Here is a 26,387-nt window from a genome sequence, read left to right on the forward strand (position 1 = left end):
CTAGTGCTAGACTGGTACTGCACCAGTCCAGTGCTGGACTTCTGTGTTGGGAGGGAGGGGTGTGACAACACAGTTCGGGGCTGTCATGAGACTGGACGAGTCCACTACGAAGGGAGCGAGTGGTTGGGGGGGGGGGTCTAAAGTAACAATTCCTCCACTGAAATCGCTCCCCCCGACCCCTTCATCTCGAGCAACACTCGCAATGGGTTCGCCCACTCCCACATCTGCTTCCAATACTTCTCCCTCTTAGAGCCAAGAGATGTTACAAATACAAGCGCTGCTTAATATATTCATATTCGGCGTTTTGTAAGTGTTGTAATATTGAAAATTGTATTCGAATTTAATTCGCTTATTCGATTTGCAAGTTGGCCTGGGACAAACAAAAAGATGGATTATCGAATCAATCTGTGCGGACGCAGCTTTGGGTGTCGTAGCCCTCTCAGATGGTCTGCTTGTGTGTGTGGGGGGGGGGTATCAGATTTCCTCCCGCACTTTGAAGGCAGAATCTCCCTCCTCATAGTCTCTCCAGTGGTCAAAAGTCCCAATGTAGCAGCCACGACCCGGCCGACTAACACTCTTGTGACTCATGGGGCCGACCTGGGCAAAACATGGACCGTTGGCATCATCACGGTGGCTAGGAGATGTTAACTACCTCGCCTGGTATACAGGAGGTCTGTGTCTCTCTCTCTCATCATCACAGTGGCTAGGAGATGTTAACTACCTCACCTGGTGTACAGGAGGTCGTGGGTTCGATGCCGACCCCTGACGCCTGCTGCTGCTGTATATTTGGAGTCTGCGTGTCTCTCTCTCATCATCATCATCACGGTGGCTAGGAGATGTTAACTACCTCGCGTGGTAGACAGGAGGTCGTGGGTTCGATCCCGACCCCTGACGCCTGCTGCTGCTGCATATTTGGAGTTTGCGAGTCTCTCTCTCCGTGGTCGCATAAATTTTTCTCCGGGTCCTCCGGTTTTCCCCTCCACATTTGGAATCAACATCACCACGTGTTTATGGAGTATTTGGCTGCTCTACATTAACACGCAATACGCCACTTTGTTGCGCTATCATTTGTGATAGCCAGGTCGCTTCTGAAATAGAGCTACAGTACATCGCTCAGTGGGCCTTACCTGGTAAAATAAAGAATAGTTTGATTATGGCCATAAATTATAATAATCATAATAATCAGTAATACTCCTACAGTGAGGTCATGGTATCACACTGAACTTGCAATCCATAGGTCACCAGTTCGATTCTGATCTCCCGTCATGGGAATGTCGAATTTCCACTGGCGGCTACGGAGGGGGAAACAACCTTAAAACACTCCAATATTATTGTTGTAATTGCCAGCAGACTTGGACCTGCAGGTCACCGGTTCGATTCAACCTCCCGGCATCTGTGCACACAGCAGCAGTGGGTACGGCCACCTCTTCCGGCGTGGAAGAGGTGGCCTGAAGTGCTGTTTAGTGGGGCCCTCTGCAGCTCCGTCAAGTTGAGGCCCCTTGCGCCCGCGGTGCCGTGAGCGGGCAATTTCAGGGCTGCGCCTTTACAATAATTCATCACCAATAATTACGTCAATCACCGCACACACCCCATCGCCCCATAGCCCCGCCCCCACACCGCTCAGCATTTCGAGGAATTGTCCCAATTATACTATCGATTCTTATTTTACTTTACATTGTTCAGCGTCCAGTGGTGTTTGCAGCGGTCACGTGAACCCGTTGGGTTCTAGCATTGGAATGCAGCGTTGTGGGTGTTACGGAGTGTGCACGCGTGTGTGCGTGTGTGCAGTGAGTGTATGTTTAATTATTCATAAACAACAGTATTTACCCTGGGAATTGACATGTAATTAGTCTGTGTGGTTAGACTGAGTGTGTATGGTTAGCGCGCTGTGCCTCGACTCCGTACCCGAGTTCGATTCCCGCTTACAGCCTACGTCTGAACCGGTCCTGGACTTCCTCTAGATAGACTCAACCTCAATTGACTCCAGTACCTGGTGCTGTGTGCTGTGTAAACATCAAAACTGGAGAGACAAAGGCGGCCGGGCGTGGTGCTGGCCACCCACCCCCTCGTATGCCGTGCCGGCCTTCATAGGTGCTGCTGCTCGCTAACAGCACTTGCCCCTACAGTTTGTTGAGGCTATACGGTGGTGTGTGTATGTGTTGTGTGAGAGTACGTGTGTACACATGTTGTGTGAGTGTATATGTATGTGAGTGTGTGTGTACACGTGTTGTGTGAGTGTATATGTATGTGAGTGTGTGTGAGTGAGAGTGTACACGTGTTGTGTGAGTGTATATGTATGTGAGTGTGTGTGTACACGTGTTGTGTGTGTACACGTGTTGTGTGTGAGTGTACACGTGTTGTGTGTGTACACGTGTTGTGTGTGAGAGTGTACACGTGTTGTGTGTGTGTACACGTGTTGTGTGTGTGAGTGAGTACATGTGTTGTGTGTGTGTACACGTGTTGTGTATGTGTGAGAGTGTACACGTGTTGTGTGTGTACACGTGTTGTGTGTGTGTGTACACGTGTTGTGTGTATGCACGTGTTGTGTGTGTACACGTGTTGTGTATGTGTGAGAGTGTACACGTGTTGTGTGTGTACACGTGTTGTGTGTGTGTGTACACGTGTTGTGTGTACACGTGTTGTGTGTGTGTGAGAGTGTACACGCGTTGTGTGTATGCACGTGTTGTGTGTGTGCACGTGTTATGTGTGAGTGAGTACACGTGTTGTGTGTGTACACGTGTTGTGTGTGTGAGAGTGTACACGTGTTGTGTGTGTGTGCACGTGTTGTGTGTGTGAGTGTACACGTGTTGTGTGTATGCACGTGTTGTGTGTATACACGTGTTGTGTGTGTATGCACGTGTTGTGTGTATGCACGTGTTATGTGTGAGTGAGTACACGTGTTGTGTGTGTACACGTGTTGTGTGTGTGAGAGTGTACACGTGTTGTGTGTGTGCACGTGTTGTGTGTGTGAGTGTACACGTGTTGTGTGTATACACGTGTTGTGTGTGTGAGTGTACACGTGTTGTGTGTATACACGTGTTGTGTGTGTGAGTGTACACGTGTTGTGTGTATACACGTGTTATGTGTGAGTGAGTACACGTGTTGTGTATACACGTGTTGTGTATGTGTGAGAGTGTACACGTGTTGTGAGTGTACACGTGTTATGTGTGAGTGAGTACACGTGTTGTGTGTACACGTGTTGTGTGTGTGAGAGTGTACACGTCTTGTGTGTGCACACGTGTTGTGTGTGTGAGAGTGTACACGTGTTGTGTGTGTACACGTGTTGTGTGTGAAAGTGTACACGTGTTGTGTGTGTGTACACGTGTTGTGTGTGTGTGAGAGTGTACACGTTTTGTGTGTGTGTATGCACGTGTTGTGTGTGTATGCACGTGTTGTGTGTGAGTGAGTACACGTGTTGTGTGTGTACACGTGTTGTGTGTGTGAGTGTGTACACGTGTTGTGTGTGAGTGTGTACACGTGTTGTGTGTGAGTGTGTACACGTGTTGTGTGTGAGTGTGTACACGTGTTGTGTGTGAGTGTGTACACGTGTTGTGTGAGTGAGTGTGTACAATGGGAACGTGGCCGTTAGGCGAATGTGACGCTAAAACGAAGTGAAGTGACTCATCCGTCTGTGGTGCAAGAACGCAAGAGAGGAGCACACACAAGACAAAGATCCCCCGTGTAGCTCACACATACTGCTGGGGCAAGTGCATGGAAGGGTACCTTTGTGTTTAGGGCACTTGCGTGTGCCTGGGGTCGTCAACATCAGTATCGAGTGAGTGATTAACAAACAAAGACCCCCCACCCCTGTATAGCCTTTAACAGACTGCTGGGGCAAGTGCTGTTAGCGAGCACCTATGAAGGCCGGAACGGCACGCGAGGGGAGTGGGTGACCGCCTTTGTCTCCCCAGTGGCGATGTTCACTACACACCCCACCATGTACTCATTTGAGGCTGAGTCGACAGAGGAGAAGCCCCGGACCGGCTCGGCTAAACGTCACTGGTGTTGCCCGTGAGCGGGAATCGAACACGGGTCGCCGAGTTCTTAGCGCAAACGCGCTAACCACTGCACCACCGCTCCACACAAACGCACACAGGGATCGCATTTTCTGGTGTTGTTAATGTACCGCGGATATCCCTCGTGGAGCGAAAAACCGGAGGACCCGGAGAAAAATCCACGCGGCCACGGGGAGAGGGAGAGACACGCAGACTCCAAATATACAGCAGCAGGCGTCAGGGTCGGGATCGAACCCACGACTTCCTGTAGACCAGGCGAGGTAGTTAACATCTCCTAGCCACCGTGATGATGATGAGAGAGAGACACGCAAACTCCAAATATACAGCAGTAGCAGGCGTCAGGGTCGGGATGGAACCCACGACCTCCTGTACACCAGGCGAGGTAGTTAACATCTCCTAGCCACCGTGATGATGATGATGAGAGAGAGACACGCAAACTCGAAATATACAGCAGCAGGCATCAGGGTCGGGATCGAACCCACGACCTCCTGTACACCAGGCGAGGGAGTTAACATCTCCTACCCACCGTGATGATGATGAGAGAGAGAGACACGCAAACTCCCAATATACAGCAGCAGGCGCCAGGGTCGGGATCGAACCCACGACCTCCTGCATTCCAGGCGAGGTAGTTAACATCTCCTAGCCACCGTGGTGATGATGAGAGAGAGAGACACGCAAACTCCAAATCTACGGCAGCAGGCGTCAGGGTCGGGATCGAACCCACGACCTCCTGCATACCAGGCGAGGGAGTTGACATCTCCTAGCCACCGTGGTGATGATGAAAGAGAGACACAGACCTCCTGTATACCAGGCGAGGTAGTTAACATCTCCTAGCCACCGTGATGATGATGAGAGAGAGACACAGACCTCCTGTATACCAGGCGAGGTAGTTAACATCTCCTAGCCACCGTGATGATGATGAGAGAGAGACACAGACCTCCTGTATACCAGGCGAGGTAGTTAACATCTCCTAGCCACCGTGATGATGATGAGAGAGAGACACAGACCTCCTGTATACCAGGCGAGGTAGTTAACATCTCGGCACCGTGGCGCCAGGCACACAATCCGTTACCTGGCCTGGGCCCGGCCACAGGAAGGGAGAGTGGCAACCAAAGGGAGCACAGCAACCGACGTTCACCACGAAGTGCCGGTGACGTCACCACGACGCCTGTGCCAAGCTAGGTGCACTTTGAGGCTACCACGTAAAGTGTCGAAATCTCGCTGCTGGCAGGAGGTCACCGGACAGACCAAGCAGGTGCCACGGGTCGACTGACTGAGGACGACCGCTAGATGCGTGCACCACATGTGACCCCCTACTGCGCCAACTCGTTGCGTTTTATCCGCCCGGCGCTGCGCTCGTTGTTGTGAGCGTCGCTTCTCTGCCCTCCGTTATCGCGGGAGGGGCGACTGCCTCCAGCTGCCGAGCAGCAGCAGCAGCAGAGTCCTTCACGAGCCTCCTCCTCCACCTCCTCCACAGGCGCGAGGCGTGGCGTGTGCTTGTCGATGGTACTGCGCTCTTTGTATTCGCTACGACCACGCGAATGATGGATTTGTGTTGCGTGTTACGGATGGAGCGGGGTGGGGGGCATTACACGGGGATAATGGGGGGCGTGCTTAGGAGGGTTGGGGGACGTGGGGGGTGGGTCACGTGGTTTATAGTGTGGTCACGATGATGTCAATAACTTACAGGCGCAGCCCTGCAAGTGCTTGCTCACTCCACTGCTGGCGGGAGGGGCATCCTCTAGACCCGTGGTTCTTCACCCTGACTGCAGCCATGCACCCCTTTGGTTCTCAATCTTAATTCGTGTTCATAATGTGAAATCAATACGTATCGGTTTGATGAAACAAAGTAAGTTGTTACTCACGTTATAATAATAGGTTTCACCCTTTTGGCAATAAAACAGTTGTGTTAAGGTGTTAACACACCAAACAGAAACCTTTTTAAAGGAACCATGGACTGCATTAAGCACACATCCTTGTGGTGAACACGCAAACTAAAATATACCGCCAGAGAAAGTGTTGTCCTGATAGTGGCACTGCCTTTGTGCTGTTCGCCTTGTGGCGTTGTCCTCTGGTCCATCACTGTTCGTGAGACGAGGCTCTAAGGGAAGCTGCCTCTGGTGTGGACCAATCCGTTTCAGGGACAACGCATCATCATCATCATCTACGACCAGAACATGTTGTTTTCTTGTTTGCGTGTTCACCACAAGTATGTGTGCTTAATGCAGTCCATGATTCCTTGAAAAATGTTTCTGTTTGGTGTTTCAACATCTGAACACACAACTGCTCTATTGCCAGCAAGGGTAAAAACTGTTCTTATGTCTTCATACTGCCACGGGAGGTCCCATGAAGTCACTTACTTTGCCCCGTGCTTAATTTGTGCGTTTCGATTATTTACCTTCTAGCAAAATAAATCTGGCATCTCGCACTCCCAGGGGGTGCAGTGTGCACCCCCAGGGTTAAGAACCACTTCTCTAGAGAGTCGCTGTTGCATTGTTGGTGGGTGGGGGTGGGTGGGGTCTACTCTTCCACGTTGACCACTGAATCCTGTAAGAGGTGGTGGGACCCACACGTGGCCCCAACACACGCGCGCACCACGTGGCGTACTGTATACAAATCCGCAACTAAAATTACTACGCCTATGTCACCAGGCCAGCTCTTTATCGGAAGCGACCTGGCCACAAATGACAGCTCACTGAAGTGGTGGATTATTATCATAATCACGTGGACATTCTATAGAAGCAGCTAAACGCTCTAAACGCACGGTGACGTTGATTCTGAATATGGAGGGGAAACCTGGAGGAGCTGGAGGAAAATCCACGCGACCACGGGGAGAGAGAGACGCGCAGACTCCAAATATACAGCAGCAGGCGGCAGGGTCGGGATCGAACCCACGACCTCCTGTAGACCAGGCGAGGTAGTTAACATCTCCTAGCCACCGTGATGATGATGAGAGAGAGACGCGCAGACTCCAAATATACAGCAGCAGGCGGCAGGGTCGGGACCGAACCCACGACCTCCTGTAGACCAGGCGAGGTGGTCAACATCTCTCTGCCTGCGGGCTGCATGGGGGTACCGTTATTCCACCTGCCGCGCCGGGAGATCAACTCGAACCAGCGACCACTAGATCGAGTCTTCCGTAGCCGCTCGTGGAAATTCCACGTTCCCATGACGGGAGACCAGTTTTTTTTCCATAGCTTGACCGATAACCACTCTCTCTTGCTCACGTCAATTAATTCACCTCACACAGCTCGCCTTGCCGATCCACTGCTGGATGAGTGCCTTTCTCTACGTCGCCCGTGCCGGTCAAGGCGGGGTTATGCCCGGCCACACCTCACCGTGCTGGGCACTGCGGGCTGTTCTCGGAGCAACTCGGACCACGGTCGCCCGCTGGGCGTCCACCGATGTCAGCCGTGGCCGGGAATCGAACTCAGAGGGGGCGGGTTCGTTGCGCGGTGCGTCAACCACTGCGCCACCGCTCCGACTGCTGCGAGGAGGAGCGAGTGAGGACAGCGGTGGAGAGGCAGGGAGAGAGCGAGCGGGGAGGAGGAGGAGGAGGAGAGGGATGGAGGGGAGAGTGGGACGGAGTGATGGAGGCGAGGTAAGAAGGAATGGAAGGAGGGAGGCGAAGGGAGGGAGAGAGAAACGGAGTCACGGAGGGAGGGGAGGGGGGCGGAGGGAGGGATTGAGGGATGGGAGGAGGAGAGGGATGGAATGATGGAGGGGGAGGGAGGGAGGGGAGGAGAGGGAGGGAGGAGAGGGAGGGAGGGAGGAGAGGGAGGGTCGCAAGGGATGGAAGGAGGTGAGGCGAGGGAGGAGTGGAGTAATGGGGGGGGGATGGAGGGAGGGAGATTATCGGGGATTATGAAACTGGATGCGCCCCGCTCACGTGGGCGGGGTAGACACGGGGATTAGAGGGGGCTCAGAGAGGGAGACGGGGTAAGGATAATCGAGTAATTAGGGGTTGGGTTGTCTCAATTAGAGCAGGGGGAGGAGGGGAGGGGTAAGACACGCGAGTGGCGTCGCCACAGTTAGACTCCCGGACTCACGCAGGGGGAGAGGGACCGGGGGGAGGGGCCACTCGCTTTGGGGGCTGGGTGATGGGATGCGACAGCGAGAAGTGACCACTCCACTGTTGATTTAAAAAAACACGAGTACTCGCCTCTACCCTGACCCCAGCTACCCCAAGTACTCGCCTCTACCCTGACCCCAGCTACCCCGAGTACTCGCCTCTACCCTGACCCCAGCTACCCCGAGTACTCGCCTCTACCCTGACCCCAGCTACCCCGAGTACTCGCCTCTACCCTGACCCCAGCTACCCCAAGTACTCGCCTCTACCCTGACCCCAGCTACCCCGAGTACTCGCCTCTACCCTGACCCCAGCTACCCCGAGTACTCGCCCCTACCCTGACCCCGGCTACCCCGAGTACTCGCCTCTACCCTGACCCCGGCTAGCCCGAGTACTCGCCTCTACCCTGACCCCGGCTACCCCGAGTACTCGCCTCTACCCTGACCCCGGCTAGCCCGAGTACTCGCCTCTACCCTGACCCCAGCTTCCCCAAGTACTCGCCTCTACCCTGACCCCGGCTACCCCGAGTACTCGCCCCTACCCTGACCCCGGCTACCCCGAGTACTCGCCTCTACCCTGACCCCGGCTACCCCGAGTACTCGCCTCTACCCTGACCCCGGCTACCCCGAGTACTCGCCTCTACCCTGACCCCGGCTACCCCGAGTACTCGCCCCTACCCTGACCCCAGCTAGCCCGAGTACTCGCCCCTACCCTGACCCCGGCTACCCCGAGTACTCGCCCCTGCCATGACCCCAGCTACCCCGAGTACTCGCCCCTACCCTAACCCCGGCTACCCCGAGTACTCGCCTCTACCCTGACCCCAGCTAGCCCGAGTACTCGCCTCTACCCTGACCCCAGCTAGCCCGAGTACTCGCCCCTGCCATGACCCCAGCTACCCCGAGTACTCGCCCCTACCCTAACCCCGGCTACCCCGAGTACTCGCCTCTACCCTGACCCCAGCTAGCCCGAGTACTCGCCTCTACCCTGACCCCAGCTAGCCCGAGTACTCGCCCCTACCCTGACCCCAGCTAGCCCGAAAACTCGCCCCTACCTTGACCCCGGCTAGCCCGAGTACTCGCCCCTACCTTGACCCCAGCTACCCCGAGTACTCGCCCCTGCCCTAACCCCAGCTACCCCGAGTACTCACCCCTACCCTGACCCCGGCTACCCCGAGTACTCGCCCCTACCTTGACCCCAGCTACCCCGAGTACTCGTCCCTACCCTGACCCCAGCTACCCCGAGTACTCGCCCCTGCCCTTACCCCAGCTACCCCGAGTACTCGCCCCTACCCTGACCCCAGCTAGCCCGAGTACTTGATTCAGACTCCGCCAGCCATCCTCCCGACGTTACCCGTCACCACTCAACAAGGGGGGGGGGGGAGGGGGAGGTCACGTGGCCTAGAAACGGCGAGGTTCTGCCCGCTCGTTGCAAGGGGTTCGTGGTTCGAATTCCAGCGGCCGCCCTGGATATCGTCTGCAGCGTCCGTCGCATTTCCTCGCCAAAGAGACCGCGTGGGCGTCGTCGTCTGCTCGGCTCGCGGTGGACGTCAAAGTTTCCGCTCCCTCGCCATTCGCGCCCATTGTGCGTCGGTCGTCAATTTCACCAAAAATCTTGAGACAAACGTTTCACCCCAATGTCGTACTGTACTCACTCGGTGGGGGAGAGGGGGGGGTTGGTGGCTGTCCCATCAAACTCCCTTCAGTGCGACAGCTTGCCAGGAGCCTCCCGACGACGAGAGAGCGAGTGAGGAGGAGCGGTCGCTTCCCTGCAGGGTAAACACGCAGCGCAGATAATCTAAACACAAAAGTCATAATTCATGCCCCAACCTCGACTCGAACCTTGAATCTAAACCCAACCATTGGGCTCCCGTCCATTTGGGGGGGGGGGGGGGTGCAGCCCCCCACGCCTTCAAACTTAACGGGAGGTTTTATATCTGACGCCGTTACGTCGAAGCGTGCCCCCCTAATGCGCGGGGCCCGGGGCAGTCGCCCCGATTCGCCGTTACCCTTAGGGACGGCTCTGCCGACTACAGCCTTTGCTTTGACTCGAACTCTACTCCTAGCCCTGACAACTAGCCCTGACAACGAGCCCTGACAACGAGCCCTGACAACGAGCCCTAACAACGGGCCCTGACAACGGGCCCTGACAACGAGCCCTGACAACGGGCCCTGACAACGGGCCCTGACAACTAGCCCTGACAACGAGCCCTGACAACGAGCCCTGACAACGAGCCCTAACAACGGGCCCTGACAACGGGCCCTGACAACGGGCCCTGACAACGAGCCCTGACAACGGGCCCTGACAACGGGCCCTGACAACTAGCCCTGACAACTAGCCCTGACAACGGGCCCTGACAACTATCCCTGACCACGGGCCCTGACAACGGGCCCTGACAACGGGCCCTGACAACGAGCCCTGACAACGGGCCCTGACAACGAGCCCTGACAACTAGCCCTGACAACGAGCCCTGACAACGGGCCCTGACAACTAGCCCTGACAACGGGCCCTGACAACGGGCCCTGACAACGGGCCCTGACAACTAGCCCTGACAACTAGCCCTGACAACTAGCCCTGACAACGAGCCCTGACAATGAGCCCTGACAACGGGCCCTGACAACTATCCCTGACCACGGGCCCTGACAACGGGCCCTGACAACGGGCCCTGACAACTAGCCCTGACAACGAGCCCTGACAACGGGCCCTGACAACGGGCCCTGACAACGGGCCCTGACAAAGAGCCCTGACAACGGGCCCTGACAACGGGCCCTGACAACGGGCCCTGACAACTATCCCTGAACACAGGCCCTGACAACGGGCCCTGACAACGGGCCCTGACAACGAGCCCTGACAACGGGCCCTGACAACTAGCCCTGACCACAGGCCCTGACAACGGGCCCTGACAACTAGCCCTGACAACGGGCCCTGACAACGAGCCCTGACAACGGGCCCTGACAACTAGCCCTGACAACTAGCCCTGACAACGAGCCCTGACAACTAGCCCTGACAACGGGCCCTGACAACGGGCCCTGACAACGAGCCCTGACAACGGGCCCTGACAACGGGCCCTGACAACGGGCCCTGACAACGGGCCCTGACAACGTGCCCTGACAACGGGCCCTGACAACGAGCCCTGACAACGAGCCTTGACACGAGCCCCAACGACGCTCATGGCCGTAACTTTATTCCTTTCACGAGCTCTGACTCTTAACTAGAGACATCATCTCAACCGTGACCCGAACCCCGAAACTAGCAACTGGCCCTGGTCACGAAGCTCGCAGTCACCCTGGCAGCATCGTGCGCCCGTCTGTGTCCGCGTGTGTGTATTACGTTGGACTTCTTTCGCACCGTACGTAGCCAACCGCGCTAATCGGAGGTGCGGGGGAAGGTCAACAACACTAAACAACAACGACAACAACAACAACAAGCAGTACTGTGGCTGTGTCATCTGCCTGTGTAGCGGTGAGCGCTACGCCGCGCTGTGAAACCGGAGACCCGAGTTCGATTCCGGCTCACGGCCAACACCGGTGACGAGTACTGGAACTTGTCCTGGGCCTCCCCTAGGTCGGCTCAGCTTCAAATGAGTACCTGGTGCGGTGTGTAAACATCGCCACTGGGGAGGCGGTCGGGCGTGGTGCATTGGCCACCCACCCCCTCGTGTGCCGTGCCGCCCTTCATAGGGTGCTCGCTAACGGCACTTGCCCCAGCAGTCTGTTGAAGGCTACACGGGAGATCTTTGTCTTTGTGTTTTCGTTCCGTCACTCTCTGAGCCCCCCTCTCCCGTGTAAGTGGATTTGGGTCTCTGTCCATCACTGCCTCCCTCTCTCTTTTGATGTGGAAATCGTTGAAAGTCGCACACAGCATCCCCAGCCTCTCCCTCTAAGCTCTCTCTCTCTCTCTCCCCCCTCGATCCTCCTCGCACTCTCCCATCTCGCACTCTCCCATCTCGCACTCTCTCTCTCCCCTCGATCCCTCTCACTCACAGTCTGCTCACCATCTCTTCCCCTTACCGCTCTACGCTCTCTCCTCTCGTCTCCCCCCCCCCACTCCAGGGTGAGGGTTGTGGGAGTCAGAAGGCGAGGCTTGGGCTTCAGGGTGTGTGTCAGGGCTAGGGGTGAGGAGAGTTCACGCTCTGGTTTGTGGGGGTGAGGTCAGGGTGTGTGTCAGGGCTAGGGGTGAGATCAGGGTGTGTGTCAGGGCTAGGGGTGAGGTCAGGGTGTGTGTCAGGGCTGGGGGTAAGGTCAGGGTGTGTGTCAGGGCTGGGGTAAGGTCAGGGTGTGTGTCAGGGTGTGTGTCAGGGCTGGGGGTGAGATCAGGGTGTGTGTCAGGGCTGGGGGTGAGGTCAGGGTGTGTGTCAGAGCTGGGGTAAGGTCAGGGTGTGTGTCAGGGTGTGTGTCAGGGCTGGGGGTGAGGTCAGGGTGTGTGTCAGGGCTGGTGGTGAGGTCAGGGTGTGTGTCAGGGCTGGGGTAAGGTCAGGGTGTGTGTCAGGGCTGGGAGTGAGGTCAGGGTGTGTGTCAGGGCTGGGGGTGAGGTCAGGGTGTGTGACAGGGCTGGGGTAAGGTCAGGGTGTGTGTCAGGGCTGGGGGTGAGGTCAGGGTGTGTGTCAGGGCTGGGGGTGAGGTCAGGGTGTGTGTCAGGGCTGGGGGTAAGGTCAGGGTGTGTGTCAGGGTGTGTGTCAGGGCTGGGGGTGAGGTCAGGGTGTGTGTCAGGGCTGGGGGTGAGGTCAGGGTGTGTGTCAGGGCTGGGGTAAGGTCAGGGTGTGTGTCAGAGTGTGTGTCAGGGTGTGTGTCAGGGCTGGGGTTGATGTCAGGGTGTGTGTCAGGGCTGGGGGTGAGGTCAGGGTGTGTGCTGCGGCTGCTGCTGCGAGTGTAGTGACTTGCAGGGATTCCGAGGCGATGTAGAGACGACACCGTTTGTTAACCCTTAAACCCACGTTACAGCTTCGCACCACAAGAGGTAACGGCCTCTCCACCCTTTGCTCTCAGGGGAGGTATTCCCCAGCTAATCTTCGCCTGCTCCCTAGCTATACCTCGGCCCTCTTCTAAGGGAGGCCAGCTGACCTGGCCCAGCCAAGGCGCAGGTCTCGACCACCAGCCACACGGATCCGGCCCTCAGAAGGACGTCGGGGTCCCAGGCTCTGAGTTCGCACCACTGGCTTGCTCTGCCCGGCCCTTACAAGGGCAGCGGGTCAGAGGAGTCCCAGGGTGTCTAGCTAGCTGGACTTCGATCTTCAACTGGTTCTTCTGGCTTCGGCTTGTTGAAGATCCCCTCTCTCCCCTGGGTCCCCGTCTTTTATCTAATTCCCTACCGAGGGGCGGGGTTCTGTGGGATCCTAGTACACCCCTCAGCCCCCACCCGTTGGGAGGGGCGAGGGGGATGAAAACATTCCCCAGCCCCCTCCTCCCCCGGAGGCGCCGGCTAGGGATATGACGATCGCCCCGTACGTCTCAATAGCACCGTTACACGATCACGATGGGCACGGTCGGCTACGTACGGTGCGAACGAAATTCAACATACACGCTCGGGTTCTGGTTAGTGCTAAGGTTATTAGTGTTAGGGGTTGTGAGTTAGGGTTAGTGCTAGGGATTTTAGTGTTAGGGGTTGTGAGTTAGGGTTAGTGATAGGGTTTTTAGTGTTAGGGGTTGTGAGTTAGGATTAGTGCTAGGGTTTTTAGTGTTAGGGGTTGTGAGTTAGGGTTAGTGCTAGGGTTTTTAGTGTTAGGGGTTGTGAGTTAGGGTTAGTGCTAGGGTTCGGGGTAATTGTTAGGGTTAAGGGCTAGTGTTAGGATTGGGGAAAGTGCAAAAGTTCGGGCTAGTGCCTGGGGTTGTTAGTGAGTCCCTGGCTGTGAGTGAGTCCCTGACTGTGAGTCTCTGACTGTGAGTGAGTCCCTGACTGTGAGTGAGTCCCTGGCTGGAGTGAGTCCCTGACTGTGAGTGAGTCCCTGGCTGTGAATGAGTCCCTGACTGTGAGTCTATGACTGTGAGTGAGTCCCTGGTTGTGAGTGAGTCCCTGGCTGTGAGTGAGTCCCTGGCTGTGAATGAGTCCCTGACTGTGAGTCGATGACTGTGAGTGAGTCCCTGGTTGGAGTGAGTCCCTGGCTGTGAGTGAGTCCCTGACTGTGAGTCCCTGGCTGTGAGTGAGTCCCTGGTTGGAGTGAGTCGCTGGTTGTGAGTGAGTCCCTGACTGTGAGTGAGTCCCTGACTGTGAGTCGATGACTGTGAGTGAGTCCCTGGTTGCGAGTGAGTCCCTGGCTGTGAGTGAGTCCCTGGTTGGAGTGAGTCGATGACTGTTAGTGAGTCCCTGGTTGGAGTGAGTCCCTGACTGTGAATGAGTCCCTGACTGTGAGTGAGTCCCTGACTGTGAGTGAGTCCCTGGTTGGAGTGAGTCCCTGGCTGTGAGTCGATGACTGTGAGTGAGTCCCTGGTTGGAGTGAGTCCCTGGCTGTGAGTGAGTCCCTGGCTGTGAATGAGTCCCTGACTGTGAGTCGATGACTGTGAGTGAGTCCCTGGTTGGAGTGAGTCCCTGGCTGTGAGTGAGTCCCTGGCTGTGAATGAGTCCCTGACTGTGAGTCGATGATTGTGAGTCGATGACTGTGAGTGAGTCCCTGGTTGGAGTGAGTCCCTGGCTGTGAGTGAGTCCCTGGCTGTGAATGAGTCCCTGACTGTGAGTCGATGATTGTGAGTCGATGACTGTGAGTGAGTCCCTGCTTGGAGTGAGTCCCTGGCTGTGAGTGAGTCCCTGGCTGTGAATGAGTCCCTGACTGTGAGTCTCTGACTGTGAGTCGATGACTGTGAGTGAGTCCCTGGTTGGAGTGAGTCCCTGGCTGTGAGTGAGTCCCTGGTTGCGAGTGAGTCCCTGGCTGTGAGTCGATGACTGTGAGTGAGTCCCTGGTTGCGAGTGAGTCCCTGGTTGGAGTGAGTCCCTGGCTGAGTCCCCGCTACACAATGAGTCAGCCTCCGTGGTCCATAGCCAGGACGCTCAGAGCGAAAACAGAGCGAAGGAATTTCCCCAAAACAAACCCAGCCAGGGTCCAGAGTAAATAAATAATAGCACACACACACGCACACACACACGCACACACACACGCACACACACACACGCACACACACGCACACACACACACGCGCACACACACGCGCACACACACACACACGCGCGCACGCACACGCGCACACACACACGCGCACACACACACACGAATTCTGTTGGTTACTGTCAGTGGCGAATCGTACAGGAAATGCGGGTATTTATAGTTCCAGTTTTACACTCCAGAGAGATGATGAGGATAATGATGGTGATGATGCACCCAGACAGACTGCTACTGCTACGCAGTGCGCTTACGCGCGTTCTTGCACGTGATAAGCCTCAGCCAGAATCCAGAGTAAATAAATAATAGCACAAACACACACGCACACACAAAGATACAAAGATAAAAAAACAAAGATCCCCCATATAGCCTTAACAGACTGTAGGGGCAAGTGCTGTTAGCGAGCACCTATGAAGGCCTAATCGTCACTGTTGGTGTTGGCCGTGAGCGGGAATCGAACCCTGGTCGCCAGGTTCATAGCGCAGCGCGCTAACCGCTACACTATCGCACACACTCACACATACACACATGCACACACACACGCACACACACACGCACACACACACTCACTAACACACTCACATATACACTCACCCACACACTCACACACACGCACGCACTCACTCACACGTACTCACACATACACTCACGCACAAACACACACTGTGGGGGCAAGTGCTGCGGGGGCAAGTGCTGTCGGGGGCAAGTGCTGTGGGGGCAAGTGCTGTGGGGGCAAGTGCCGTGGGGGCAAGTGCCGTGGGGCAAGTGCTGCGGGGGCAAGTGCCGTGGGGGCAAGTGCTGTGGAGGCAAGTGCTGTGGGGGCAAGTGCCGTGGGGGCAAGTGCTGTGGGTGCAAGCGCTGTGGGGCAAGTGCTGTGGGTGCAAGTGCTACGGGGGCAAGTGCTGCGGGGGCAAGTGACGTGGGTGCAAGTGCTGTGGGGGCAAGTGCTGTGGGGGCAAGTGCCGTGGGAGCAAGTGCTGTGGGGGCAAGTGCTGTGGGGTCAAGTGCTGTGGGGGCAAGTGCTGTGGGTGCAAGTGCTACGGGGGCAAGTGCTGTGGGGGCAAGTGCTGCGGGGGCAAGTGACGTGGGTGCAAGTGCTGTGGGGGCAAGTGCTGTGGGGGCAAGTGCCGTGGGGGCAAGTGCTGTGGGGGCAAGTGCTGTGGGTGCAAGTGCTGTGGGGGCAAGTGCTGTGGGGGCAAGTGCCGTGGGGGCAAGTGCTGCAGAGGCAAGTGACGTGGGTGCAAGTGCCGTGGGGGCAAGTTCCGTGGGGACACGTGCTGTGGGGGCAAGTGCTGTGAGGGCAAGTGCTGTGGGGGCAAGTGACGTGGGTGCAAGTGCCGTGGGGGCAAGTGACGTGGGTGCAAGTGCTGTGAGGGCTAGTGCTGTGGGTGCAAGTGCTGCAGAGGCAAGTGCTCTGGAGGCAAGTGCCGTGGGGGCAAGTGCTGCGAGCGAGACGTCGCTCTGTGCGCTCTGCGCGGGAACGCTCATTTAAGGCCGAGTCGACCTAAGTTAGTACGCAAGGCCCAGGACCCGTTTAGATTTTGGCCAAAACGGAGATCGACATCACGCAGCGACTGTCGCACTGCGGCCTTGCTGTGAATTCTTGTCACATTATTCACTGCTATTAGAACAACACGTTTTGCTGGCTGGCTGGCTGGAGCGAGGGAAGGTCACACTCACAGTGGGATCTGTGGAACGCCGTATTCCATGGCGATTCACAGCGATTGTGTGATGGTACACGAGGTGATAGCGGCTGATATAAAGAGTGGGGCTGTGGTGACAGTCATTATTAATAATGATCATCATCACCATCGACATCATGAGTATCTATGAGCATGAGTGATGATCAGCAATTGCCAATTGCAATAATCAGTAATGATCACCGTCACTTGAGTCACGCCCCAATCAGGAGAGGTGGGGGGGGGTGCAGGGCCCAGGTCAACCCCCCCCCTCCCCCCGACGCCTTCAAACTAAATCAGAAGTTTGACGTTGAAGCGCGGGATCCCCCGCCTCCCCCCCCCCCCCAAAGAGCGGGGCCCGGGGCAGTCGCCCCCAATTCGCAGTAGGTTAGGGGACGGCTCGGTGGGTAGTGGTGGTGGTGGGTGGTGGTGGTGGGTGGTGGTGGTGGGTGGTGGTGGGTGGTGGTGGTGGGTGGTGGTGGGTGGTGGTGGGTGGTGGGTGGTGATGGTGGGTGGTGGTGGGTGGTGGTGGTGGTGGTGGTGGTGGCGGGTGGTGGTGGTGGGTGGTGGTGGGTGGTGGGTGGTGATGGGTGGTGATGGTGGGTGGTGATGGTGGGTGGTGGTGGGTGGTGGTGGTGGTGGGTGGTGGAGGTGGTGGGTGGTGATGGTGGGTGGTGGTGGTGGGTGGTGGTGGTGGTGGTGGGTGGTGGTGGTGGTGGGTGGTGGTGGGTGGTGGTGGGTGGTGGTGGTGGGTGGTCGGTGGTAGTGGGTGGTGGTGGGTGGTGGTGGTGGGTGGTGGTGGTGGGTGGTGGTGGTGGTGGTGGTAGTGGGTGGTGGTGGGTGGTGGTGGGTGGTGGTGGGTGGTGGTGGTTGTGGGTGGTGATGGTGGGTGGTGATGGTGGGTGGTGGTGGTAGGTGGTGGTGGTGGGTGGTGGTGGTGGTGGTGGTGGGTGGTGGTGGTGGTGGTGGCGGGTGGTGGTGGTGGTGGCGGGTGGTGGTGGTGGGTGGTGGTGATGGTGGGTGGTGGTGGGTGGTGGTGGTGGGTGATGGTGGGTGGTGGTGGTGGGTGGTGGTGGGTGGTGGTGATGGTGGGTGGTGGTGGGTGGTGGTGGTGAGTGATGGTGGGTGGTGGTGGTAGTGGGTGGTGGTGGTGGGTGATGGTGGGTGGTGGTGGTGGGTGGTGGTGGTAGTGGGTGGTGGTGGTTGTGGGTGGTGATGGTGGGTGGTGATGGTGGGTGGTGGTGGTAGGTGGTGGTGGTGGGTGGTGGTGGTGGTGGCGGGTGGTGGTGGTGGTGGCGGGTGGTGGTGGTGGGTGGTGGTGATGGTGGGTGGTGGTGGGTGGTGGTGGTGGGTGATGGTGGGTGGTGGTGGTGGGTGGTGGTGGGTGGTGGTGATGGTGGGTGGTGGTGGGTGGTGGTGGTGGGTGATGGTGGGTGGTGGTGGTAGTGGGTGGTGGGTGATGGTGGGTGGTGGTGGTGGGTGGTAGTGGGTGGTGGTGATGGTGGGTGGTGGTGGGTGGTGGTGGGTGATGGTGGGTGGTGGTGGTGGGTGGTGCGTGGTGGTGGGTGGTGGTGGTGGGTGGTGGCGGTGGTGGTGGTGAAGGAGAATGAGAGGTGACGCTTAGCGAGAATGAGAGGCACGACTTCACGACGCTGTCAGCGACGCTAAAGTCGTGGGGGCTGAGGCGACGCGAATCGGGTCGCGGTGTTCACAACGAGGCAACGACGTTTTGTGCGAAAGAGACGTAAGTCGGGGCGTGATCGTAAGTCGGGGTGTGACCGTAAGTCGGGGTGTGACCGTAAGTCGGGGCGTGACCGTGAGTCGGGGTGTGACCGTAAGTCGGGGCGTGACCATGCTCCAGCCATGAACGTGAGAACTCGGCTCGCTCTGTACCGCTCACTCGGAGCGGTGGGGGCGAGGTGGGGCTTGTGGCGGGCTGCGGCGCGTCTTATAATCCGGAGGATACGATCACAACATCTGTGACCCACGTGGCTCGCACGCGTTGCGCACGCAATGGAAAAACGAATCATCTAAAGTTCTAAACAGTGACGCGGGCTGAAATGTCAATCAGAATCATCATCCTCCCTCCTCCTCCTCGCCCTCCATGTATGTACGGACACACACAACACTCTCCGCCACTGATGTCAGCCGTGGCCGGGATACGAACTGAGGTCGCTGGCTTACGTAGCCGTAGCGCCACCGCTCCCCTACCCCAACATGTCGTTCTGGGAGATAAACAACAACTACCACAACAACTACCACGACAACCACCACAAATCACAGCCACTTTATGAAACCACCGCTGGGCGAAAACCTCCCAGTACCCCGCGTTGGTCATCGGGGGTTGGTAGACCATACTTCACCACGCTGGTCAGTAGCGGGTGGGTGAAACTGGGAGATGGCGGCGAGCGGGCGGGGAGGTCAGATGGCCAGCGAGGACGAAAACGAGGCTCTTTATTTAAACCGCGTGGGTGCCCATTTGAGTCCGCCCGTCTCTCTCTCTCTGTCTCTGGCAGTTCGAGCGGGAAGAGGTAAAACTCGAACGCGTGACGAGCGCAAATGAGAGGCAAAGTTCCCCCAGGTAACCCTGCACACACTGCCCCTGTTAGCGAGCGCCTCAAGAGCCGGACAGTCATTTGGCTGGCAATCGCACACACACACACACAAAGACAAAGATCCCGCGTGTAGCCATTCAACAGACTGTTGGGGCAAGTGCTGTTAGCGAGCAGCACCTATGAAGGTGAATGCGGCACTCGGAGGGGGGTGGACAGCACCACGTGGCAATGTTGGCCACACACCGCACCAGGATTTCATTTGAGGCTGAGTCGACCTAGGGCGGGGGCCCAGGATTGGCTCAACACACGGGAGAAACACGTCCTGACTCGAACACAGACACAGTGCACAAATAAACACACGCACAAATAAACACACGCACACACAAACAAACGCACACACACGCGCACACACACACGCACACACACACACGCACACAAACACACGCACACACAAACACACGCACACACACGCACACACAAACACATTATTTGGCGATGCTCGTGATGCGTTGGCAGTGGTTCTGCACAGAGTTAACAATGAAAATCACACGTGTGCCCTTGAATGGGAAAACACAAAATATTTAATGCACGACATTTCTGGCAATGACCCTTCTTCATAGCTTATCAGACACATCATAAACCCACAGACACACACACAAACACATAGACACACACACAAACACACAGACACACACAAACACACAGACACACAGATACACACAAACACACAGACACACAGACACACACAAACACACAGACACACACACAAACACACAGACACACACAAACACACAGACACACAGATACACACATACACACAGACACACAGACACACACAAACACACAGACACACACAAACACACAGAGACACACACAGACACACAAACACACAGACACACACACAGACACACACAAACACACAGACACACACAAACAGACACACAAACAAAGATCCCCCGTGTAGCCTTAACAGACTTAGGGGCAAGTGCTGTTAGCGAGCACCTATGAACACACGGTTGGAGAGTAAACTCACTACAACATTTACAATTATAGTGTATAGTGTAGTATATAGTGTAGTGTATAGTAGTGTAGTGTATAGTGTACTGTATAGTGTGGTGTATAGTAGTGTAGTGTATAGTAGTGTAGTGTATAGTGTAGTATATAGTGTAGTGTATAGTAGTGTAGTGTATAGTGTAGTGTATAGTAGTGTAGTGTATAGTGTAGTGTATAGCGTAGTGTAGTGTATAGTGTAGTATATTAGTTAAGCACACGCCAGTTGTGTATTGGAGAGTAAACTCACAACAACATTTACAATTATAGTGTAGTGTATAGTAGTGTAGTGTATAGTGTAGTATACTAGTTCAGCACACACCGGTTGCGTAACGTCTGGCCGGTAATTGCAGGCAGAATCGTCGACAAATCCACCTGTTTCGGTCTCAAATAGAGGGGGTAAATGTGATGTCGTCACCGTGTGCCTTTTCATTTAAGCGCTCTAACCCCAAAATAACCTCTGTTATGGATAATATTGATCGCCAAAGCCGACATACTATGTGTTAGACTTACTACGGGCTAAACTTACTACGTATTATACCTACTACGTGTTAGACTTACTACTTGTTTGACTTATCCGTTACTCAGTGTCACCACGTGTTATAAATGTTTACGTCTCCGCCGTTTCAAAATCCCGTGCAGCCAGCTACCCGGCTATTTGCGGTGGCGAGTGCCCGCAGCAGCCACTAACAACGGAGCCCAGCCAGCAGCCAGCCAGGACTTACTCGGCACAGATTAATTGGAAACACACTATCTATGTAACGACGCTACGTGAAGACGTACGCATTTCACGTTTGGAGAAGAATACAAATCAAGTGCAGTCGGTGTATTTACGGTCAAAACTTAGCGGCGTAGTTTGTGCGCGAGTGAGCAGAACGGGGTGAGTCTCGCGACTCACGTGAGGCTCCCTTCACTGACTGGGTTTGCCCGTTTGTCGGTTGTCTCGCTCGCTCGCTCGCTGGCTCTGGCTCTCGTCTGAAAGTCATTAAGGCGAGTTTTCACTTCGCTGGGTGCAAATGTGTGACCACTTAGACTTAGCACCTCCCCCACCACCCACCCACCCATACACCCCCCCCCCCCACAGAGAGAGACGCTTGCCTTGAGTTGAAACTTGGGAATCAACAAAAGAAGACACGCCGGGAGCGCGTGCCACTCAGGAGCGTTCCCCGCAAACTATCATGCTGGATTCTCAGCGAAGGTTTGCTGGCTGGCTCGCTGCCTGGCTGGAGGCAGGGACGCACGGCCACGTCCAAGGGGCGTGCGCGATGAAGGGTACTCGTGGTACTCGTGAAAGGATAAAGGCGCAGTCCTGCAAGTGTCGGTTGATTGTTTGCGATCAGCGCCATTGATGATTCCAGCACTCACCGACTTCGATTTCAGTGATCGCTCGCTTGCTCACCGGGACCGCCTCCCGATCGCTCTTCTGTCGCCACCGCGATGGTTCTCACCGCTGCCGTGAACTTCACTCCAAGAGCCACTCGCCCTCGATAGCCCGCGCGTGGGGAGGGGGAAGCATGGCTACTCCCCTCTCTTCCAAGACGTCTGCGTCAACGTGGAAGAGTAGGCCAAGATGACGTCGACAGCGGAGGCCGTTCCCAGATCATGATGATGATGATGACAGTGGTGATGATGATAGTGATGATGAAGGTAATGATGATGATGATGGTAATGATGCTGATGGTAATGATGATGATGGTGATGATGATGATGAAGGTAATGATGATGGTGATGATGATGGTGATGATAATGGTAATGATGATGGTGATGATGATGAAGGTAATGATGATGGTGATGATGATGGTGGTGATGATGATGGTAATGATGATGATGGTAATGATGATGGTGAAGATGATGAAGGTAATGATGATGGTAATGATGATGATGAAGGTAATGATGATGGTGATGATGGTAATGATGATGGTAATGATGATGATGGTAATGATGATGGTGATGATGAAGGTAATGATGATGGTGATGATGATGATGGTAATGATGATGGTGATGATGATGGTGATGAAGGTAATGATGATGGTGATGATGATGGTAATGATGATGGTAATGATGATGATGGTAATGATGATGATGGTAATGATGATGGTAATGATGATGTTGGTAATGATGATGGTGATGATGGTGATGATGGTGAAATTGAACCAGCAGTGGGGCGAATCAAGAAATTTCAGGGGCTGCGCCATTGCCTGTGATGTAGATTTCAGACCCAAAGACAAAGATCCCCCGTGTAGCCTTCACAGATGTGTAGAGCCAAGTGCTGTTAGCGAGTAGCAGCACCTACAGTGTGAAGGCTACCGGCACTGCGGCACACGAGGGGCTGGGTGGCCAGCACCACGCCCGGCCGCCTTTGTCTCCCCGGTGGCGACGTTTACTGCACACCGCACCGGGGTACTCATTTAAGGCTGAGTCGACCTAGGGGGAGGCCCAGGACCGGTTCAGACTCACTCGTTCATTCACTGGCTCGCTGGCTCGCGGCCAGACAAAGGCCTCACCACGCTCCAGCAGACCTTGCTCCCGGCCCGCGTGAAGACAATAGGGGGCTCGGGTGGGGGGGGGCTAGGGTGGGGGGGGGGGCTAGGGTGGGGGGGGGGCTAGGGTGGGGGGGGGCTCGTCTGTGAGAGGGAGGGAGGGGAGCGAGGCGCGCGTGTTTTACGGATGTGATTTACACGAGGCAATTAAATGTGATTAAAGAAAGCAGCATCAGCCATGCGCCTCCTCATTTGCCATGCGCCTCCTCATTTTCATAAATCACGGACTCCAGCCTCATCCCCCCCGCCCCCATCCCTCTCATCCTCCCACTCCTCCTCCACCCCCTCCTCCTCTTTCACCTCCTCCACCTCCTCCTCCTGCTGCTGCTGCTGTCAGCTTCGTGTGCCTGCATCGCTCATCTCGGGTCACGTGAGCCAACGGTGAAGTGCTGGGGCAGGGGGGGGGGGGATTTGGGTGATAGGGGGAGGGGGATGGTGGGGAGGGGGATGGTGGGGGGGGATGGTGGGGAGGGGATGGTGGGGAGGGGGATGGTGGGGGGAGGATGTGACTGCTTGAGCGCAATGCCTCGACTCTCTGTGCGCTAGGAAGAAGGGGCATTGCCCGAAACGTCGCCTATTGCATACAGGGTGTTTATTTTTAGAAGTATCCCCCGCGTCCCTGAAGCGCCATTCTCTCAGGAGGAGGAGGAGCTGAGTAAGCGGTGAGAGAGAGGTGAGTGGAGGTGAGGGGAGATGGCAGGGTGAGTGAGCGGGTGGTGAGGGCGAGGTGAGGGGGTGGTGAGGGCGAGGTGAGGGGGAGGTGAGGGCGAGGTGAGGGGGTGGTGAGGGCGAGGTGAGGGCGAGGTGAGGGAGAGGTGAGGGCGAGGTGGGGGCGAGGTGAGGGGGAGGTGAGGGCGAGGTGAGGGCGAGGTGAGGGAGAGGTGAGGGCGAGGTGGGGGCGAGGTGAGGGGGAGGTGAGGGCGAGGTGGGGGCGAGGTGAGGGGGAGGTGAGGGCGAGGTGAGGGCGAGGTGAGGGCGAGGTGAGGGGGAGGTGAGGGCGAGGTGAGTGGAGGTGAGGGCGAGGTGAGGGCGAGGTGAGGGCGAGGTGAGGGCGAGGTGAGGGCGAGGTGAGGGCGAGGTGAGGGCCAGGTGAGGGCGAGGTGAGGGCGAGGTGAGGGGGAGGTGAGGGGGAGGTCAGGGGAGGTGGGGGGAGGTGAGGGGGAGGTGAGGGGGAGGTGAGGGGGAGGTGAGGGCGAGGTGAGGGCGAGGTGAGGGCGAGGTGAGGGCGAGGTGAGGGCGAGGTGAGCTCACGGCGTCTCCCCGGGGGCTCACGGCTGAGGCGCAGCGCGGCTGCCACGAGCCCTGGGGGCAAATGTGGACACGGGGAGCGGGGGGGGGCTGTGAACATGCCCCACCCCCTCGCCGGAGCCGGGGTCTGTGGGTCCCAGCGAGCGCAGTTTCACACTCACATACACACTCATTCACATACACACACTCACACACACACACACTCACTCACACTCACTCACATACACACACTCACACACACACTCACTCACGCTCACTCACACACTCACTCACACACACTCACACACACTCACACACACTCACTCACATACACACACTCACTCACACACTCACTCACACACTCACTCACACTCACATACACACACTCACACACACACACACTCACTCACACTCACACACATACACACTCTCACACACACACTCACTCACACACTCACTCACACTCACTCACACACTCACTCACACTCACTCACACACACTCACTCACACACACACTCACTCACACACACTCACATACACACTCTCACACACACACTCACTCACACTCACTCACACACTCACACACACTCACTCACACACACTCACTCACACACACACTCACACACACTCACACACATACACACTCTCACACACACACTCACTCACACACTCACTCACACTCACTCACACACTCACACACACTCACTCACACACACTCACTCACACACACACTCACTCACACACACTCACATACACACTCTCACACACACACTCACTCACACTCACTCACACACTCACACACACTCACTCACACACACTCACTCACACACACACTCACACACACTCACACACACACAGACACAACAACAATAACAACAACTGCCATTCGCCACTAAGTGGCGGTGACGTCACCACGACGCTTGTGCCAGGCTATGTGCACCTTGAGGCCACGTATAGTGTCGAACGCCCGCTGGCAGGTCACAGGGCAGACCCAGGTGCCACGGGTCGACTGACTGAGATGACTGAGATGACTGGCTGATGCACCACCTGTGCCCCCTACTGTGCCAACCTGCTGTGCTTTAGCCACCCGGCGCTCCGCTCATTGTTCTGAGCGTCGCTCCTCCGCCCTCCGTTGTTGTTGGAGGGCGACTGCCTCCAACTGCCCAGTAGCGTCCTTCACGAGCCTCCTCCACAGAGGCCGATCTTGACACCGCTGGTACCAGTCATCGGCAAGTCCACTCAGCTCCACGTCCTCCTGTACCACATCACTCCATCTCTTCTCTAGCCCGTGCCGCGCCCGCTTAGCCCCTTCGATCCGGCCGAACAAAAGCTGTTTCGGCATGCGGTGGCTGGGCATGCGGGCTACATGACCCAGCAGCCTTGCCCGCCAGAGGAGCTCACCGATGGGACCGTGCCTAGATCTTTCAAGGATTTGTGAGCTCCTCACACAATCCAGTCTGGTTAAACCCAGGATGGATCGTAGGCAGGCCCGCCTAAATATTTCTAACCGGCGAAGATGTTCCATTAGGGGGGTCCACGTTTCGCAAGCGTAGAGAAGGGAGGGAATGACCGTGGCCGAGAAGACCTGAAGCTTAGTGCGGAGCGACAGACCAGGTAGCTTCCACACAGCGTTACGCAACCGATGAAAAGATATTGCCGCTCGACTGATTCGGAGTGAGACCTCTGCTGTTAAACTGGAGCCGGTCATAAGCACACTGCCCAGGTATGGGAAACTCTTCACTCTCTCCACAACTGCCCCATCACTGATTGGGAGTTGTGGGGGTGGAGTGTCCGATGGTACAAAATACCCAGGCAGGTGCTTAGTTTTGGTGGGGCTGATGGTAAGGCCCCATCTCTTAGTGGCACGAGTGATCCGCAATCACCAGGTCATAAGGCATACATATACATACATACGTGGTTGACCAATAGGGAGCCATCCCTTGACCGCACCCGGGCATCGATCAGCCTCCAATTTTATCTGTACCAGATGGAAATTCCTCCATTACAGCTACTGAAGGCTTCACGAACTACATGGTCGAAATAGATGTTAAATAATGTTGGAGCCAGAGGACATCCCTGTCGCACCCCAAGGTGTACAGGGAATGGCTCCGACTCCCGGCCACGTAGTTTTACCCGGGCCCGCTCACCATCATGAAGGTCCTTAATG

The sequence above is a fragment of the Petromyzon marinus genome, chromosome 56 (assembly GCF_048934315.1).
Source record: "Petromyzon marinus isolate PM22_M1 ecotype Great Lakes invasive population chromosome 56, UKy_Petmar_22M1.pri1.0, whole genome shotgun sequence".
Lineage (NCBI taxonomy): Eukaryota > Metazoa > Chordata > Hyperoartia > Petromyzontiformes > Petromyzontidae > Petromyzon > Petromyzon marinus.